Raw genomic sequence first — 17,328 nt, 5'->3', positions numbered from 1 at the left:
ATGTTACTAATTATCATAGTATACATTAAATAAATTCCTCCTCATAGGTTATAAGGTTACATAATATCCCCCTATCTCAGTGTTTCTCAACTTTCCTAATGCTATGAACCTTTAATACAGTTCCTCATGTTGTGGTGACCCCCAAACCATAAAATTTTATTTTTTCTTTCTTTCTTTTTCTTCTTCTTCTTCTTCTTTTTTTTTTTTTTTGTGTGTGTGTGAATTTGTTTTTATTGAGGTATGGGACACAGGGTGGGAAATGTTGCTATGGGGTATGGGATACCCCTCTCTCACAGGGAATGTCCATTCTTAATCTTCCTGGGGATCTTTGTGGAACAACTTCTTCTCGGAGCTTCTCTTGATGCCTGCAGCCTCTTCTGGCCTGCTGCTGACCACCTCCTCCTCAGAGGAGAATTTCCTCTTTTTCTTACACACACTCTTCAGGATCACTAACTACTGTTTCCTCCTTGGGTGAAGCTTTCTTCTTCTTGGGAGGACTTACAATGCCAGCGGCCTCCTCAAGATCACTACTAACCAACTCCTCCTTGGAAAAAGATTTATTTTTCTTGGGTTTAGAGATGGGGATAGATGGGTGGTCTTCTATTCCATTTTCCTAATGAACCTCCCGGGGCTTTTGCTTTTTTCTGGGTTTTCCACTGTATCCTCACACTCCTCCTGAGTGCTACTGCTGTTTTCTGAAGAAGCGAAGGCAAGGGCAGCCAGTCGTTTCTTTTCCTTCTTCAAGCGTTTCTTTTCCTGTTTCCCCCATTTCCTAGTGATCTCAGCAGCCGCTTCCTCTACCTGAACCATTGCTTCCTTCATGACATCCAGATTGTTTCGTGGAATCTCTCCAGTCTCGTAGAAGGACAGCCGCTCCTCACTTGTGCTTGAAGCTTCTCTCCAAATACAATTGTGGGCACCTCTAAAAAGCAATTGATTCATGAGGCAATACTGCATTTGTTTGCCAGGTATCGGGAGATTCGGCCTTTGTTCTTGGCAGCTGCTCAGCCAATGAAAGTGGAGTGGAAAATGAGACCATATTTGTTGTCTTCAGGGCCCTGGAAACTTGGTCCCTTTGTTGAGCCCTGGGAATCACTCAGACACCAGGACTGACCATCGCTCCCATAGCACAGGGCTGCATAAAATTATTTTTGTACATCTGTATTTGTACCAGGTGTATGTGATGGTTTTAGGCAACCCCTGTGAAAGGATCATTTGACCCCTAAATGGGTCGTGACCCATAGGTTGAGAACAGCTGCCATATCTTAAAAAGATGGATGCCGGCAGCCTCATGATGGCCTCACACTACCACCACCCTCCCATAAGACCAGGGGGCTGGGTAGGAGGAAGGGGAAAAAGAGGTAAATGAAATGATGCCAAATACCATCACTCTTAGATGAGTCTTACATTGGGCCAGAACAAAATGAGATGAGAGCTAACAAGCTCAGTGCTGTCATGATAACAGTTAATAAGCTAAGTGTTGGGACAAATTGTTTTACTTATTCGCTAATTGCCAGATCTGCTTGACGTGTTGCCAGATCTGCTTTACGTGACCTTTAGGTTACCTATCTGCTAATCCGCTACATTATATGTATTACTGCTAAATAATACTAATACTAATACTGCTAAATATTACTGCAAGGTTTGCTTCTGTAATAGGGGTGATCATGAACCCGTGCTTGCTTTTTGCTTCTTTTGTCAACTTTCTTTTGGCTTCTTTTGCCAACTTTCAGCCCGCCTGTTTGTCCCTTTTTTCAGACTAGAAAAACCCCAACTTCAGACCCCTCAATGCTCTCTCCCTTAGTCTGCTTTAGACTTTGCTGAGACAGGCCCACAGTAAATAGAAGACTCCTTTTGAACTTCTAATTTGAGTCGGTGGTCCTTATCTTGCCCCATTAGAAAAGTGGTTATATCTTCAAAGCATGCCTACTCTAGTTAGTCCCTACTCTACTAAGTGCACTTCATGCACTGGGTGCTTAACTGGCATGATGGTCCTTGGAGTGCCCAGTCTCTTAACTTCGTCTATAACAGAAGGCCTTGGACATGAATAAACAATTCCAGATGTTGGCACATAGGTTCATCCTGCTTTGCCAGGGCCTGTCCAGCAGTGTCCTGCATGCAATGGTTATTTAGGATAACAGTGGCTGCTGTCAACATGACAAAGAAAGGTTCTGGTAATAGTCTGAAGTCCTGTTTTATACTCTCTGGATTGGGCCATCCTCCTGCTTCAGACAATACCATGGAACCAGTTAACTACATGATAATTAGCTTTAGGTTAATGATCTGAGTCACTTTCCAAATCCTATTGTGCTTGAGCTGCTTGGCCCACAGGGCATTCTCCATTCTCTTTGGTGTGGCAGTTGCTCAGGGTAGGATTAAGGTGAGGCAGCACAGAGACAGGGGCCCTGCCCTTGCCCTTCCTCCGTGGTAGGGAAAATTGCTCCAAGCAGCACCCAGACAAAGCACTTCCTTTGTCCCATAAAAGAGCCTCAGAGATTCCTTGCTTTCTACCTAACCATAGGAAGTGTGCCTGAAGGCAGAGCTGGAGGAAAAGGGCTGGCTGGCTCCAACCTACTGGTTTATAGGAGAATGAACACAATAGGAACAAATTAAAAGGTCTTACATGCTTTGGCTACCTGCTTCTTGTGTTATGGTCAAGCTTTTCTCATTCCTTCATTAATAGCCTTTCATCACAATTTCAACCATTGCTAAGAGGTTAACCCTTTTGAAGGATCAGCTTTGGGATCCTCCTTGCTCACCGTTTCTCATTCCTCCCCCAGCTACACAAGGTGAGGATCATTAAGAAGATAGCTGATGCTCTGTGACAATAATTAACCTTTTTTTTTTTTAAGAGACAGAGTCTCACTTTATTGCCCTTGGTAGAGTGCCGTGGTGTCATAGCTCAAAGCAACCTCCAGCTCTTGGGTTTAGCTGATTCTCTTGCCTCAGCCTCCCAAGTAGCTGGGACTACAGGCGCCTGCCATAACACCTGGCTATTTTTTTGTTGCAGTTTGGCTGGGGCTGGCTTTGAACCCACCGCCCTCAGTAAATGGGGCTGGCACCCTACTTGATGAGCCACAGGTGCTACCTCCAAATAATTAATCTTACATTTCAAATTTGACAAAACTGTACGAATAAAATTGTTCCATTGCTTTTTCCTCTGAAGCCACCATGCTGTCAGCAGACACACTGCTCCCTCCCCTTTGCCCCTTTTGAGAAGGTTTAAGAACATTCTCCCAGGGAAAGGAGGAGGCTAGTGAGCAGCATGTGAAGGGATTATGGAGCTGAGCTCTAGAAGGATGACTTCAAGAAGGCTCAGAGACAGGACCCCAGAAGTAATACCTCAGCTCCATCTCTACTTTTGACAGATGAAGAACCCAAGTTTCAGACTGAACTTGTCACTTGAGGGCCAGTTTGTAATTAATCATTCTATAGCTACTTACCGAGTGCCAGCAAGGTGCCAAGTAGGTGCTCAGCCAAAAATCTCTCAGAAATTCTCAGTGTTTAGGTAACACAGTCTGCTGATGAGGTGCCTACATTAACAAACTGACCAGAATAAACTCTTTTTTTTTTTTTTCAGTTTTTGGCCAGGGCTGGGTTTGAACCCACAACCTCCAGCATATGAGGCCAATGCCCACAGGCAACATCCTAAACTTTTTTTTGTTGTTTTTCAAATTGTAAAACAAAGAATATAATTTTTTTGTTATTATTTAGCAGTAATACATATAATGTAGCTTTGTGCTCAGTAGAATTTACACAGTCATAATGAGGCAAGAAAGTAAAAGCAGAACTAGCTGCTGTCCTAGCTGCCCTGTGTAGGCCTCAGCCAAGCCACAGGCATTTCTGTTGTCCCTATGTTTCTTCCTTGACATATGCAGGGCCTAGATTGTATCCTAGTAACTTCCTTGGGGTTTCTGTTGCCTTTCAGGGCAGGTGGTCCGACCAGTCTCAAGGATACAGGCGAATCTGACCTTCCCCCTTGAGCCCGGGACCTTGAGGATGATGTCATGTCTCTGTTTTATGACCCTCACATGCACCCCCGCCCTGAAAAGTGGATAAAAGAAAGGCAAGAGATTGAGTTGGGGGGCTCGGTTTTAGAGACACACTGGTGTTCTGAGTTACCCCCCGGCTGGAATAAACCTGCTTCCTCTAATCAGTTGGTGCCTGGAGTCTTCTGTCTATGTCAGTTTCCTGCTACAATAATAGTGTAAATACCTAATTGAGCTGGCCAAAATGACAGTGTACTGTGAGTGGGAAAATGGCTACGGTGGGGTGGAGGTCTGTCTGTGACAGATAGAAGTCCTCATCTGCTACAGAAAGAAGTCCAACCTCCCAGTGACTAGCAGCATAAATGACCCAGGGCACACCACAGGACTGGCCAGTCAACCACCTACTCAAGAGAAATAATAAATTGTCCTTGTCTTAATCCTGTAAGTTTTGGGGTGATTTGCTCACCAACAGATAACTGAAACAGTGAGATACTGGCATAGTGAAGACAAACTCCAAAGCCGCTTCAGACAGCATAAACTTGGAACTTCAGATATCTCAGGGTTCAACCTATTTTATTAACTTTATTAGCTCTATGACCTTGGGTAAGCTTCTGAAATTTTATGAGCCTCAGATTTTTCTTCCATAAAATGAAGATAATCATGACTGCCCAATGGCATTGTTATATGTATCAAAATAGCTTACCAGTTTATATGCATTGTGCTAAGAACAGTGCCCAATAGATAACAAGTATCCAATTCATGTCTTCAACTTAATATTTTTTTGAGACAGAGTCTCATTTTGTTACCCTCAGTAGATTGTTGTGGTGTCATAGCTCACAGCAACCTCCAACTCTTGGGCTCAAGAGATGCTCTTGCCTTAGCCTCCCAAGTAGCTGGGACTACAGGCGACTACTACAACACCTGGCTATTTTTAGAGACTGGGGTCTCCCTCTTGCTCAAATTGGTCTCAAACCTGGGACCTCAGGTAATCCATCTGCTATGGCCCCCCAGAGTGCTGGGATTACAGGCATGAGCCACAATGCCCCCCCCCCCATCTTTAATACTCATATAGTATTAGGTGGCGCCTATGGCTCAAGGAGTAGGGTGCCAGCCCCATATACCGGAGGTGACAGGTTTAAACCCAGCCCCACGCAGGATGGGTGGAGAGAGGGTAATTGGTGGGACCACACCTATGGTGCATCTTATAAGGGTACATGTGAAACTTACTAAAAGTGGAATATAAATGTCTTAACATGGAAGCCCCCAGACTCAATTCATGCACCACTCTGAGAGTCTGAACATCGCTGTAAAGGCATGAGGAATTTTATTCATTCAAGCTCAGAGCCTGGGCTGCCCCTTTCAGAAAAGGCAGGAACAGCCCTTACAGACTATCAAGTCCCTTTATACCCCTCCCTCTTCCCTCCCATTAGTCCCTCTTCCCTCCCATTAGTCCCCTTATTGGTAGGTAAACCATGTCTGTCCTAAACTGACAGGTACAGGGTGATTGTGTTCAGGGTTGATTGGCTCAGGGACCAGTCTTCTTTGTCTCAGGTGAGCGAATGAGAAGGAAGGGATAAAGGTCGCAAGTGGGGCATGTGCAGAGTAGAGTGGGGAGTGCAAAAAGGGGAGGGGGTCAGGATGTGGGCTGAGTGCACAAGGGGGCTTGCCTAACACCTAGGTATGATAAGGTCCTGGGTATGCGGAGGCCTGTTGTTCTGAGTAAACAACAAAAGGAGGTAGTTTGACTTGAGTTAATTAGTTTGGCTTCCACAAACACAATAACTAAGAAAATGCCATGAATGCTATGTTAACCAGTTTGAAGAAAATATTACAAATTGTATATAAAACCAGCACATTATACCTCATGACTGCATTAATGTACACAGCTATGATTTAATAAAAAATAAATAAATAAAAATAAACCCAGCCCCAGCCAAAAACTGCCAAAAAAAAAAAAAAATTCAAACAGTATTGAAGTACTAATGATTCATTGTACTAATAACCATCATCATAGCACATAAATAATATCCAACAAATACTTCGTGGCTATTATGACATCTCTTCTTCTAGACTTTTAAAGTACTCTTCTTGTTTCTGTCACTCCTGTAGCTGTTATTATTATGTTGCCATTATTTATGTTGCAAATCATCTCTATGCTAGATTATAATCTTCTTTAGGTCAAGGTATATATGACTCATATTTATATTTTCCATTGTATAAGCCGTCAATATTTATGCATTGACTACATGTTTATAAAGTAGGCCATTGATCATGATAACATTACACTTGCTTCTGTGAAGAAAGACTATTACGTTGTAAGCAAATGTCAATAGCAGCTTTCCCAATAAAAGAGAATACAATAGATTCTTGCCTTCCTTTAATGCAATATAAAATACTGTACTGAGTTAAGTAGATATCCACTTAAACTAGTGGCTGGTCCAATCGATTTCTTCCTTCATCAGAGAATTATTAATTTATTAAATAATTAATTCCCTTTTTGGCAGTGGAGCTATAGTCTAACAGTTTATAATGTGGTATGATGTTTTCTATATTTCTATGTCTAATCCAATTTACATAAGAAGTATTTTAAATGCTTATCGGTAAAAAAGATTATATTAACATACTAATGAACAAAATTTGAAAAACAATAGAATCTTAAATCAGAACTGACATTGTATTAAATATCATGCGATTTTCCTTTGAATGCAAGAGGATATTTGGTGTTTTCAATAAATGCAGACTGCATGGTGACAACAGATATAATAAACTTAGAAAATACAAAGATACATTTTGTCACTGTGAATTTCCAATTGTAAAGAAATTAAAAGAATGTTGTATTTGTCTCCCGAGAAGGCAACAGTAACATGTTTATTAGGATAAAGAATTCCATTCCTATACAAAGGAAAAATGAAATTAAAAATCAAGTAGAACAAAATTCATATGAAATCCATTCTACATTTTACGCCAATACAAATACACCTTGTTTTATTGTGCTTCATTTCAGTGTATCTTATAGATTTTGCATTTCTCACAAATTGAAGGTTTGTGGCAACCCTGACTTTAGCAAGTCTATTGATGCCATTTTCCAACAGCCTATGCACATTTCATTTCCCTAGGCCACATTTTGGTAATTATAGCAATAGTTCAGACTTTTTCACTTTATTATATCTATTATGGTGGTCTTTGATGTTACTTTTTAACATTTTTTTATTTGGGGCAGTGCCTGTGGCTCAGTGAGTAGAGAGCCGGCCCCATATATCGAGGGTGGTGGTTTGAACCCAGCCCTGGCCAAACTGCAGCAAAAAAATAGCCAGGCATTGTTGGGGGCACCTATAGTCCCAGTTGCACAGGAGGCTGAGACAAGAGAATTGCCTAAGCCCAGGAGCTGGAGGTTGCTGTGAGCTATGATGCCACAGCATTCTACCGAGGGTGACAAAGTGAGACTCTATCTCTGAAAAAAAATTTTTTTATTTTACTTTATTTTTTGTAGATGGAGTGTTACTATGTTGCCCTTGGTAGAGTGCCGTGGCATCACAGCTCAGAGCAACCTCAAACACTTGGGCTTAAGCAATTCTCTTGCCTCAGCCTCCCAAGTAGCTGGGACTACAGGCACCTGCCACAATGCCCGGCTATTTTTGTTGCAGTTGTCATTGTTGTTTAGGTGGCCTAGGCTGGGTTCGAACCTGCCAGCCTGAGTGTATGTGGCTGGCACCGTAACTACAGTGCTACAGGCACTGAGCACTTTTTAAAATTTTTTTAGAGGGGCGGCACTTGTGGCTCAAAGGGGTAGGGCTCTGGCCCCATGTGCTGGAGGTGGCAGGTTCAAACCTGGCCCTGGCCAAAAACCACAAAATAAAATAAAATAAATTTTTTTTTTTAGAAACAGGGTCTCACTCTGTCACCCAAGCTGGAGTGCAGTTGTATGATCATAGCTCTCACTATAGCCTTGAACTCCTGGACTCAAGCAATCCTGCCTCAGCCTCCTGAGTAGATGAGACTACAGATGCATGCCACTGCTCCCAGCTAAGTTTTTAAAAAAACTTTTGATAGAGATGGGGTCTCACTCTGTCACTTAGGGTGATCTCAAACTCCTGTCAGTAAGAGATGCTCCAGTCTGGCCTCCTAAAGTTCTGAGATTATAGGCGTGAGCCACCACACCTGGCTGATGCTACTATTGTCATTGTTTTGAGACATTGTAAACTATGCCCACCTAAGACAGCAAACTTTAGCAATAAATCTTGTATGTATTCTGAGTACTCCACCCTCTGAGTATTCCACATCTCTCTCTCTCTCCTCAGATCTCCTGAGATATAATATTGAAGTTATGCCAATTAGGATGGCGCCTGTGGCTCAAAGGGGTAGGGCGCCGATCCCATATGCTGGAGGTGGCAAGTTCAAACCCAGCCCTGGCCAAAAACTAAAAAAAAAGAAAGAAAGAAATTATGCCAATTAATAACCCTACAGTGGGGCAGCGCCTGTGGCTCAGTGGATAGGGCGCCAGCCCCGGCCAAATTGCAACAAAAAATAACCGGGAGCCTGTTGTCCCAGCTACTCAGAAGGCTGAGGCAAGAGAATATCCTAAGCCCAGGAGTTGGGGGTTGCTGTGAGCTGTGACGCCACAGCATTCTACCAAGAGTGATAAAATGAAACTCTGTCTCTGCAAAAAGAATTAAAAAATAACCCTACAGTGGCCTCCAAGTGTTCAAGTGAAAGGAAGAGTTGCATGTCTCTCACGTTATATCAAAATCTAGGGCTGAGTTTGGTAAGCACATGCTTGTAGCCCCAATTAAACAGAAATCTGAGGCAGGAAGATCCCTTCAGCCCAGGAGTTCCAGGCTACAATGTACTGTGTACCTGTGAATAGGTACCGTACTCTAGCCTGGGAAATATAGGGAGACCCCATCTCAAATAAGTAAATAAATAACTTGATTGGTTGATTAATTAAAAAATAAAAAGAAAGGGGCAGCACCTGTGGCTCAGTGAGTAGGGCACCGACCCCATATGCTGAGGGTGGCAGGTTCAAACCTGGCCCTGGAAGAACTGCAACAAAAAAATAGACGGGCGTTGTGGTGGGCGCCGGTAGTCCCAGCTACTTGAGAGGCTGGGGCAAGAGAATCACCTAAGCCCAGGAGTGGGAGGTTGCTGTGAGCTGTGATGCCACAGCATTCTACCAAGGGCTATAAAGTGAGACTCTGTCTCTAAAAATAAATAAATAAATAAATAAATAAAAAGAAATACATTTTATAAGGCTATAGCTGCCACACATAGTAGTTCCTCTGGTGGACCTAGGCAAAGTAAATCGAAAACCTGAAAGGGTGGCACCTGTGGCTCAGTTGGTAGGGTACTGGCCCCATATATCGAGGGTGGCGGGTTCCAACCTGGCCCCAGCCAAACTGCAACAAAAAAATAGCCAGGCATTGTGGCGGGCACCTGTAGTCCCAGATACTTGGGAGGCTGAGGCAAGAGAATTGCCTAAGCACAGGAGTGGGAGGGAGGTTGCTGTGAGCAGTATAACGCTGCCATGGCACTCTACCAACGGGGGATAAAGTGAGATTCTGTGTCTAAAAAAAATAAATAAATAATAAAAAAAGGAAAACCTTTTGGAAAAGATTCACCATTCTTGAGAATGGTTAAGAACATTTGCGATTCATGGGAAGAAGTCAAAATGTCAACATTAACAGGAATTTAGAAAAATTTTATTCTAACCCTTCGGAATGACTTTGAAGAGTTCAGATGTGGTGGAGAAGAAAAAGAACTAAAATTAGAAGTGGGGCTTGAAGATGTGATTGAATTGCTACAGTCTCATGATCAAACTTGAACAGAGGAGTTGCTTCTTATGCATGAGCAAACTAAGTGATTTCTTGAGTTAAAATCTACTCCTGGCGAAAATGTTGCCAATACTGTGGAAATGGCAATAAAGGATTTAGAATGTTACAGAAAGTTAGTTGATAAAAAAGCAGCAAAGTCTGAGAGAATTGACTCCAACTTTAAAGGAAGCTCTACTGTGAGTAAAATGCTACTAAACAGCATCACACACTATAGAGAAATCCTTAATGAAATGCAAACTCAATTGATGCAGCAAATCTCACCATCTTAGTTTAAGAAATTGACACAGCTTGGGGCAGTGCCTGTGGCTCAGTAGGTACGGCACTGGTCCCATATACCAAGGGTGGTGGGTTCAAACCTGGCCCCGGCCAAACTGCAACAAAAGCTGGGCATTGTAGCAGGCACCTGTAGTCCCAGCTACTTGGGAGGCTGAGGCAAGAGAATCGCCTAAGCCCAAGAGCTGGAGGTTGCCAAGGGCGACAAAGTGAGACTCTTATCTCTTAAATAAAAAGAAAAGAAAAGAAATTGACACAAGTAACTCAACCTTTAGCACCCTGATCAGTCAGCAGATACCAACATCACAGCAAGGCAAGACCCTCCACCAGAAAGATTACAAGTCTCAGATGATCACTAGCATTTTCTAGCAATAACGTATTTTTAAATTTAGGTGTGTACTTTTTTAGTATAATGCTATTGCATACAATAGATTATAGGATAGCACATTTATTTATTTTAATACTTCTTTTTCTTTTTTTAAATTTATTTTTCTTATACATGTGTATATTAGGTTTCCATTTTTGCCTTCACAGAATTAAAATGGCTAAACTTAATGACAATAACAATGTTTAACATAAGGACTGAGAACAAAAACCTCATAAAGAACGAATGAAGATAAATATATTCAGAAAAGAAATCAGACGATTGCTCCAATGAAATATTAAGCATATAATAATAATAGTAATAATGCAAAGAAAGTAACATTCACATTGTCAGATAGGAGTATGTCTAGTATAGAATACTTTGATCAGTTAACTTCTTATTGTTTTTTCCAAAGTCTCAAAAAAATAGACAACTAATATTTATAAATAAAAGTAAAAGATAATTTCAAAAAACAGATCATGCCAAATCTTATAGACAATAGAAAAAGAAATACTTCAAAATCATTCTGCTTAATCTGGATACACCTGATATTAAAATTAGACAAAATATATTATTATAAAGGGGAAATTACAAACATATTATTTATAAATGGGGATGCAATATGGTAAACAACATATTAACATGTTGAATTAAAAATTAATGTTTAAGTAATGTACTTTGGTCAAAATTAAATACAATTTACCTGAGAATTAGTCACTATTTTCTTTCTTTGTTTCTTTCTTTCTTTTTTTTTTCCTTGTCCACACCCACTCCCTCCTTCTCTGCCTGGTCTCCCCTTTCCCCATGCCCCACCATGTCATTAATTGTCATTAATTGTCTTCATCACATTGATTTATTTCAATGTGATGTACTTCAAGAGAGTAATACAGAAGAAGTATAGTGTAACATAACTTTTATATGTCATCAGAAATAAAAAATGTTTGTGTAACTCACTTTATTGTGATATTTGCTTTATTGTGGTTATCTGGAACAGAACTTACAATATGTCTGCGATATATATCCCTCACTGTACATGTGGGTATGTATATATAGTTATAACCACAACCCATGAAGCACCTGCAAGATTTGGGAGCCAGCAGACTGGAAGGAATTACAGAAAACCATCCAAAATTAGGGTTACTGGCTAGCTGCCTGTAGCTCAGTGGTTAGGGTGCCGGCCACATGCTCCGGGGCTGGCTGGTTCAAACCTGGCCCAGGCCTACTAAACAAACAAAAAAATAGCCAGGCATTGTGGCAGGTGCCTATAGTCCCAGCTATGAGGGAGGCTGAGGCAAGAGAATTGCTTGAACCCAAGAGTTTGAGGTTGCTGTGAGCTATTGAGAGAGGATACCAGAGAGGGGCGAGGTCCAGGAGAACATGTCTTCTCAGGGAGACCACAAGGATACACGTGCAGGGCCCTCTCTATGGCGACTCAGCTCTTGGGAATTTATAGGCTTAACTCCCTGGAACTTGGAAATTTCCAAGTTCTGTGAAATCCTGTAGTTCTGTAGGGGCTGTGGTAGCATTTCCCACTTGATTCAAACTGGCCAATGGGAAGGGTGCCTGTGGGGTGGAACTTTCTGACTGTCAATAAAAAGGGAAAGACCAAGCCAGTCAGGGAGCACGGCCATTTGGAAATCTTCTATGCCGTAAGCTCCCGGCCAATGAATAAATCCCTTCCTCTTATAACTATGGTGTTTGGGTGCTCTTTCTCTCCTTTGGGCCTCATCTTCCTGCAACACTATGACACCACAGCACTCTACCAAGGGTAACAAAATGAGACTCTGTCTCAATTAAAAAAAAAAATTAGGATTACTTTATGAGCTACTTACTGAAAGAGTGTTTACTTTGACAATATAGCAGGGAAAAAAATAGAGATGACCACTGTCTGGTGTTTGGTGATGTTCTTTCTCTAGGGGAGAGAAGGATGGCTTGGCCGCAGGTGCAGGTTCACTCCTAGAATTGTTTAAAAACAAGAAACGACTACACACTCTTAGGTGGCATGTAGCAAAATGTCTTTATTTTCCACTCCCTTTTATTGGGAGCTAGTCAGTACACCACATTGATCAATAATCCTAACATCCTCATTTCTTATCTTAAACTATAGAAAAGAAAGTCCAGGAAAGTGAGATAGCCATCATAAGATTAGCCTAAAGAAAGAAAGTCTGGGAAAGTAAGACAACCATCTTAAGCTAGCCTCAGGTTATTCCTCTTGGAAGACCTAAAAGAACAATACATTATCTGACTTCTGTTGTTAAAGTTAAAGGCTAGGATAAACAGAGGAGTAAAACCTTTCTCTTCTATTTACTCAAATTTCTGAGAAACTGGCTTCATGACTGTTTTCTTATGGTTTTGGAGACCCTGCAGTTATGATGGAGTATTTTACTCAACATCATTAAGATGGAGTTTTTTCTTTTTACTCACATCAACCTGTGAGTCATGTCCTCTGCACAGATGCGCTGTTTCAACCCTTATCTGACAGGCTGACTTGACTGCACCATTGGGGTTCCCTGTAGGAGATTTTTACGCCTGGCCTGCAGGCCCCCACCATGTTTTCCCAGGTCACTTAGGGCTTCGACAAAAGCACATAATACTCACAAGTCTTTTTGCTTAGTTTTTGGAATTAAAAGAGCACATTTCATTTAATTTTTGTGGGGGTTTACCCCACAGTCTGGAGGGTATTAAAGCCTGAAAATATAAGCAGAAATGTATTAATTATTATTGTTATTTCATTTATATATGTTTTGAGACAGAGTCTTGCTCTGTTGCCTGGACTGGAGTACCATGGCCTCATCATAGCTCACTGCAGCCTCAAACTCCTGGGCTAAAGAGATCCTCCTGGTTCAGCTTCCTGAGTAGCTGGGACTGTAGGCATGGCTGCATTCAGCTAATTTTTCTACTTTTTGTAGAGACAGGCCATTGCTCTTGAGAGGGCCAGACTAGCTCCATTTTGTGGTTTACTGCACAAGCCCCACTCCTAGCTGTTTACTGCATAAACTCCATTCCTAGCCCTTCCACCCCAACCTCTGCCAGTAAAACCTGCAAAGCCACTCCCTGCTGCCTTCCCCCACCCCTCACCTGTACCAATCCAAATCCTCCTTTACTAATGAAATCACCAACCACCAATCAAAAGTGTACTCATACCCTCCTCCCCTTCTTGCTTTCTGTACCCCATAAAAACTTGCTCCACCCCGGGTTCGAGGCTCTTCCTCAGCTTGCATGCCAGGAGAGACCAGGCCTGGGCTTGAATAAAACTCACCTTTTGTTTTACATCGGAGTGTGTCTCGGATTCATCTGTTGGGGCTATTTGGGAGAATAATTTTCGAGCATAACACTCTTACTCAGGCTGGTCTTGAACTGGCTTCAAGAAATCCTCCCACCTCGCCCTCTCAGAGTTACCAGGATTACAGGTGTGAGCCACCATGTCCAGTCAGAAATATTTTAATTGTTCATACTGAAATGTTAATAAGCTATATAAGAAAATTAGGGTGGAACCTGTGGCTCAGTGGGTAGGGCGCCAGCCCCATATACCAAGGGTGGTGGGTTCAAACCTGGCCCTGGCCAAACTGCAACAAAAAACTAGCCAGGCATTGTGATGGGTGCCTGTAGTCGCAACTACTCGGGAAGCTGAGGCAAGAGAATCACCTAAGCCCAGGAGTTGGAGGTTGCTGTGAGGTGTGTGATACTACAGCACTCTACCTAGGGCAATAGAGTGAGACTCTGTCTCTCCAAAAAAAAAAAAAGAAAGAAAATTAAACTAAATTTTCTACTGTAAAAGATAACTTCCTAAACAGTAGTCATTTATCATCTAGACATTTTAAAACTAACCCACATAAAAGATTTACATTTTTTATTATACTCTTACTTTTAAAAAATCATTGGAATTTTTTATTATATATAAAATTTTCTTCAAAATAAGTTAAACCTGACTAAATCTGATACACATTTTTATGTTTTTAAAGACCAAAAAATTCTCTGTAAGTAAAAATACCTTTAGGCCAGTCGCAGTGACTCACGCTTGTAATCCTAACACTTGGGAAGCCAAGGCAGGTGGATTGCCTAAGCTCATGAGTTCGAGGCCAGCCTGAGACAGAGTTAGACCCTCGTCTCTAAAAAATAGCCAGGCATTGTGGCAGGTGCCTGTAACCCCAGGTACTTGGGAGGCTGAGGCAAGAGGATCGCTTAAACCTAAGAGTTTGAGGTTGCTGTGAGCTGTGATGCCATGACACTCTACCAAGGGTGACAAAGTGAGACACTGTCTCAAATAAATAAATAAATAAATAACAATACCTTTTGTCTAGACTAGAGTCTAGCGAACGTAGTACCTTTCATTCCAGAATTTGTATTTCTGCTTAACACAAGCAAAAATAGCCAACCAAAAAAAAAAAAAAAAAAAAACAAAAAACAACAAAGAACCCAAAAGCAAAGCAAATGCCAATCAATTAAAAACATCAATATTGAATAAGGCATTGAAAGACAAACATACAAAAACTTTTTTTGGTTCAGAAATGCAGAATGAATACTAAAATTAGCAAAAATCCACTTGCTCAGGGATGTTAGGTAATGTTTTGGCTTTTGCCAATAGCACAGCACAAGATTATACTGAAGATACAATGGTCAGGTGCCAAATATCCTGACCGCATTGCTGATGCCTCCTGTACCAATGATGTGGAATTTGCCATCAAAGATGTCTTTGGTCTCTGGCCAGGGTTTCACTGAGAAGGTTCAAGGAAGTCCTTTGGGGGCAGATGTCCGAGATAAATTGTTCTACACTCCCAGCCAAGCCACGGTAGTCCATTAGCTACTGGTAGCCATTAGCTTTCAGTGTTTGCCACTGGCGCTTATCCTTGGTTTTCAGCTTGTTGTAGGTGTCCTTATAAAATTCCTGGACTTCTTGGCTTGGCGCCTGTGGCTCAAGCAGCTAAGGCACCAGCCACACACACCTGAGTTGGAGGGTTCAAATCCAGCCCAGCCCGCCAAGCAACAATGATGGCTGCAACCAAAAAATAGCCGGCGTTGTGGCAGGTGCCTGTAGTCCCAGCTACTTGAAAGGAAGAGGCAGGAGACTCACTTGAGCCCAGGAGTTGGAGGTTGCTGTGAGCTGTGATGCCACAGCTCTCTACCCAGAGTGACAGCTTGAGGCTCTGTCTCAAAAAAATAAAAATAAAAATAATGAAATAAATTAAAAAAAAATTCTTGGACTTCTTTAATCACCTCAACTTTGTGGGAATATCCTTGATGACCACAGCTTTGTCAAAGGCAAAGATCTCGAAGAGGAAGGAGAAGATCAAGCCCAACATGCACAGACCACAGCAGCCCAGGAAGCCCACCAGCATCATGCAGTGACTCACGCCTGTAATCCTAGCACTGGCCGGCTGAGGTGGGAGGCATGTTTGAGCTCAGGAGTTGGAGACCAGCCTGAGCAAGAGTGAAACATTGTTTCTACTACAGATTGAAAAATTAGCTGGGTGTTGTCATAGCCCATTCCTGTAATCCTAGCTACTCAGGAGGCTAAGACAGGAGGATCACTTGAACCCAGGAGTCGGAGGTTGCTGTGACCTAGGCTGATGTCGCAGCACTCTAGCCTGGACAACAGAATGAGACTTGGTCTGGAGGGGCAGGGAGAAGAATGTAAACTGTGTACAAGTTGGAATGATGATTATCAGTTTCTTGGTCTGAGAGTCTAATTGGAGCCACAGTCTAACAGCAAAGACTTCAGTCCCTGCAAGCCAGATGAAGTTAAATCCAAAGAGCAGGTACCAGCTGGACTGGTGCTGTTTGGGACCAGCGGACGGGCGCCAGGCGGAGATGCTGGTGTCTGTCAATACATGCCTACTTTTTCATTGTTATGATATTTGATTTTATAACTTTGTATTGTTTGTCCAGCATATGTTGATTTTTGGTTTTCTCATGTTTCAAATTTTTTGTAAGAAAAAGAAGTTAAATCTTTACAGATTAAGTTTAAGGGCTCCTTATTTCTCACCCCAGTTGTGGCGGATACTCTAGAAGGTCCTCTATGATCTCTGCCTCCTGGTATCTGTACGCTTGTATGCACATTCCCTTCCCCTTGAGCGTACTGGGACCTGTGACTTGCTTCTAACCAATAGTACATGGCCAAGGTGATGGGATGTTATTCTTGTGATTATATTATATTAATCCCCCCTTTTTTTTGTAGAGACAGAGCCTCACTTTATCACCCATAGTAGAGTGCCGTGGCGTTACACTGCTCACAGCAACCTCCAGCTCTTGGGCTTAGGTGATTCCCTTGCCTCAGCCTCCTGAATAGGTGGGACTATAGGCGCCTGTCAGACCACCCGGCTGTTTTTTTATTGCAGTTTGCAGTTTGGCTGGGGCTGAGTTTGAACTCGCCACCCTTGGTATATGGAGCCGGCGCCCTACCCACTAAGCTGCAGGTGCCACCCTATATTACTCCATCTTGCTAGCAGATTTTCTCCAGACTAATTCCCGCTCCCCACCCCATATTCCCGCTTGTTGGCTTCAGCTTAGGGAATCCTATTACCATGAAAAATTGCTGCTAACAACTATGGGAATGTGGAAGGGAATGCTTCTGTAGTTGAGCCTCAGTTAAAACCCTTGTGAACACAGGGATTCAGTTTGTGGTACCCTAAGCAGAGCACCCAGCTAAGCAATGCCCGGACTTCTAATCAACACAAACTAGGATACAGCAAATGAATGTTATCGTAATCCCTAAATGCATGGCAATTTGTTATGGAGCAATAGGAAACTAGTGTTATGAGGAAGAGGGTCCTGCTGCCTGTTATTGGCTGTCAATGGGTACAGATGGAGATAGGTCTATCAAACGTTGTCAGAAGGCTGGTGATTCTCTCACTGGACGACAGTGAGAGCAGTCTAA

The 17,328-nt window shown here is 42.3% G+C and overlaps 1 pseudogene; it reads right to left on the bottom strand.

Moving 5' to 3' along the window:
• Positions 1-309: 309 nt before the first annotated feature.
• On the bottom strand, positions 310-822 carry LOC100943611 (annotated as a pseudogene).
• Positions 823-17,328: the final 16,506 nt, after the last annotated feature.

The sequence above is a fragment of the Otolemur garnettii genome, unplaced genomic scaffold, assembly GCF_000181295.1.
Source record: "Otolemur garnettii isolate 467f Iridium unplaced genomic scaffold, OtoGar3 scaffold00009, whole genome shotgun sequence".
In the NCBI taxonomy this organism is placed as follows: domain Eukaryota; kingdom Metazoa; phylum Chordata; class Mammalia; order Primates; family Galagidae; genus Otolemur; species Otolemur garnettii.
Note: the sequence above shows the minus strand (reverse complement) of the source record. Positions and strands in the feature narration are given on the sequence as shown.